The sequence below is a fragment of the Gymnoscopelus braueri genome (genome assembly GCF_963280865.1).
Source record: "Gymnoscopelus braueri genome assembly, chromosome: 14".
In the NCBI taxonomy this organism is placed as follows: domain Eukaryota; kingdom Metazoa; phylum Chordata; class Actinopteri; order Myctophiformes; family Myctophidae; genus Gymnoscopelus; species Gymnoscopelus braueri.
The window spans coordinates 4,662,446-4,666,838 of record NC_137619.1 but is presented as its reverse complement, the minus strand read 5'-3'; positions in this window follow the sequence as shown (position 1 = coordinate 4,666,838).

Genomic DNA, 4,393 nt, shown 5'->3' with positions numbered 1-4,393 from the left:
ACCTCGACTATAGTCGACTACCAGTGGGTCAAATTTAGTGGTGGAAGAAGCACTCGGTGGTAGCAATACCACAATATAAAAATACTCTGTTACAAGTAAAAGGCCTGTGCTCAAAATGTTACTTGAGTTCAATCAAAGTAAAAGTACTAAAGTATTGGCATCAAAATATACTTAAAGTACCTAAAGTTAAAGTACTAAAATGTTTGAAAATAGCAGATCTAGAAGGTCACAATGCGTCGCAACGCATTAATGGATGTTTTATAATGTAAAAATGTATATCTGCAAAGTAACTAGTAACTAAAGCTTTCAAATTATAAATTATTGTATCGGAGTAAAAGTACAATATTTTCCTCTGAGATGTAGTGGAGATTTTCAGTGATTCCCCCCCCCCCCCTAAAACATAATCATCAGGTATTATGGTTATACTAGGAGGAAGATTTTTTTCAAAAAAGTGTACAGAAAGTGTTAAAATTATGTTTTTATGTGGACACGCCTCCAGTTCATTAAGTATACCAAGTACACCACCTCTTGTACCACCCACCTGTCCTAGTCCCTCCTCCTCCTCATGCCCACACCTGTTGTGTTATGATAATGAGGGGAGGGTATAATTTTACTGTGTCATTAAAAGCGCTGTTTTTCTATTGGCACGTTTGACCCTCAAGGTTTCAGCCTCCAGGAAGAAACTCAAAGTCAGAGAAGACATAAAACACCATAAAAACACCACCAGGGGGCTTAATGAAGTTATATCAACCTCATAGACACATGAAAACAGAAAAAGTGCAAAACCATGGCACCACCTTTAACCCATTAAGACCTGGAACGCATCTGTGTCACTTTAGATTTCTTTGGCTATTCAAAAATAGCAGATATACAAGCTCATAGCGCGGCTGAAAAAAAAGTGAGTTGATAGCATGTTCCGTTTTTTAGCTAGAGGTAGTTGAATACAGCTTGGTTTTCACCAAAAACAGACCTTTTTGTTTAGAATCAGAGTTATGAGCATTTTAGTGTAGACACACACTTTAGAGGCATAAAAATGATTTCAAAAGTGTTTGACATTTATTTTGCGCCTTCATTGACATCAGTCATGTAAACAATACTTGTTTATAAAAAGAAATAAAAAAAACTGCTTTTGATTGTACATTTGTCGCTATTTCCAAAGTGCAAGCTTATTTCAGCTCATTTCAAACAACATTTTTCACTGTATTTTTTTTTCAAAATATTTTTTTTCTAAATAATAATAAATAATAATAATTCAAAGTTCAAAGTGCAACATCAATACATTCATCGAGAGCTTCCTTTTCCAAACTTTTTGCCCACACAAGTCAAAATCTCAAGCCACACCTGTATTCATACAACAAATAGCAGATCTACAAGCTTTTACTGAGCTTGTAGATCAGTTTTTTTTTCTTTTATGCCATTTATGACAATTTGTGAAAATAAATAAATAAAAATAAGGGATGCCAGGGCGTGACCCCCCAAAATAATCATATTTGAACTGGGGACCACCATTTTGTTTGACTGGTTCCACAGATAAATATTTTGAAAATAGCAGATATACAAGCTAGCCCTCTCTTCTTCCTCTGTCTGTCTGTCTGTCTGTCTGTCTGTCTGTCTGTCTGTCTGTGTCTCTCTGTCTGTCTGTCTGTGTCTCTCTCTCTCTCTCTCTCTCTCTCTCTCTCTCTCTCTCTCTCTCTCTCTCTCTCTCTCTCTCTCTCTCTCTCTCTCTCTCTCACACACAGTGAGATGTCTCTAACATTTGCAACCAAATAGACCTCATTCGATAATCTATGCAGTGGTTCTCAACCTTTTCAGGCTGTGACCCCCCAAAATAATCATATTTGAACTGGGGACCCCATTTTGTTTCACTCGGTTCCACAGATAATATTCGTGAAAATAGCAGGTACAGTACACAGTGCCAATGTTGCAGGCTATGGCTTCAAGATCATTTGTCCCTACAAGTATAGGACTCCTGTTGGTAGCCTTTTCTAGTGTTTGTCAATGTATTGTGTGATCTGTCTATGTATTGTGTATTTATGTTATGTTTTGTGATTTTTTGTATCCTGATGGCTGCTTGGTACAAAATGAATTTCCGCAAAGACAATAAAGTATATATCTACAAGCTCACAACGAGGCGTTGAGATCCCAACCCACAGGTTGAACCCCACTGGAGCGGTCACGTGACTGCACATTCCACGCCAGGTTGTGAGAGAGGAATAAGCAACCAGGTCTATGAAAACAAGCCCAAAAAACAAAGTGATATGTACTATTTGTACCGCGTAACTTACTAAATTGACTAATAGTCCACAAATCACATAGCAATTCAAGTCTAGTGGGGAAATAGCCGATCCACAACACAAGCCCAGAGGTTGTGAGCACGGCGATCCTAACACGGGAGAGACTCACTGTCTGTGTGTGAGCGCAGTAAGTCCTCTGCAACCCGCCGATGGCACACGGATTTATCCATATAAAAAAAACTCCATCGACGGATTCATGGCGACGGTGACGCGCGCGTGTTGCAATGATCGCGATCGCGGTAAGTTTTTCTTTATTTGTTTCAAAACAACAATGATAGCGACGCGACCACATCACTCGGCTGATCCGAGGGCTAATGTGTTTGGGGTCAGGAAAAGTGCATCCCCGCGCGTGTACGAGCATCCTCGTGGACATTACGAGCGCAAGCATGTGACGTGCACACGGCACGCTTCCCCCGGGTGCTCCCCTCTCACTGATTACAGGCAGCCGCTTGCTGCTCGGATTAAACTTACGGTTTGATCGCGGACCCCCTGATTGACGTTATATCGCAGCTTTAGTGTTTTGTAATAATGTGTTTTGTGTGATCACGTGTCCAGATCACTTTTTTTTCAACTTCTATGTAATTTACATGAAAGAGATTAACCCACAATGTGCCTGAGGGGGTAATCTAACGTGGACCATTAAAAAGACCCTCGCCCGTAGTACTACGGGCTCGGCGCTTAAGAGGTGGATTTATCGGCCCGTAGAACTACGGGCTTGGCAGTCAATGTGTTAATAATCTATAAAAAAACGACAAATGCCTACTTGCGGCCTATATCATTGTACTCAGTCACAGAGTTGATGAGTGATGGCAGGATTTAATGGAGTGCAGCGTAACAACTTATTTGATGCTGCATCTGTCCCTCAACAGAGAGGGACAGATAGTTTCTAACAAATGCACAATCAACACTTCACACGCAAGGTTGCAGATTTACAAATGATATATTTACAAATACACAAATATTTATACAAATCAGAACAGTTTTACTTAAATGCCAGCTTACAAGTCTTCAGCTATCTGTGGGTAAAGAATGGTGTGGGAAGCAGACTCTTTTGTAATCTCAGTGGTGATTTGATTTGATTGATTTAATTTCTTGCAACCAACAAACAAATAAGGTTCAAAAGACAATCAAGGATTTTAAAAAATGCATAATTGTCATAGACCTATTTACACTGTGGGTCCCCTGGATTGTGTTCTAGAAATGTGTTGGATGTTTGCCAGGAGTTTGTTGATTTCCACATTTATTAAAGTTGAAGCTGGTCCAAATGTTTTAACCAGAGAGGCTGTGACCAGAGTGCTCACCTCTGATCAAAGTTAGGCGCCTTCGCATGCAACTATTTTGACACTGCATTCAATACAAGTCCTGTCATGCCCTTCATTAATCACTCATCATGTACTGGTATGTGGGGCATACCTTAGACTTTCTCATCAACATAGAAACCTGTTCACCTGAATGGAAACCACAATTATTCAAGGTACCGTGCGGAACAAAAACATAGCATCGCTGGCAGAACATGATCTCCTCCTTTCCTCAAGTAACCCTGTCCTTTGACAAGCTAATCTCTATACACCTGACATTGACAATGAACCTGCTTTTACAACAGATCAGGGGTCATCACCATGGCAGCTTGTGATTTTCATAATATTTCATTTTTGCCACGGACATGCAAAATAATCATCTTACCAAAAACACATTGGCCTAGCCCTAAATGTGTACCAATGGACTCCTAATGTGTCATAGGGTCTATTCCAATGTGCTTCACATTTTAAAACAATAGTATGTCTGCATTAACTACTGAGCCACTTAACCACCAACGAAAACAATCCTAATTATTTTGGATAGTGAGAATTGAGTCTAAACAAGTCCCCAAGTTTGTTATCCTTTTAGCCTTAAAGGGATAGTTCACCTAGCCTGGTAAACCCTCCCTCCGGAAATCTCAATTCCATTTCATTTCAGGAGTGAGTCTGGCATGATCCGCCTTTCTGCAATATTGGCTCTGTATGCCAAACGGCCGGGCCTATCAGCGTCGTCGCTCATTGTTCTGTGATTGACAGCTTACGTTGGCCAATCAGGTGGCGAGTTCGAGTGAGCCCAAAACA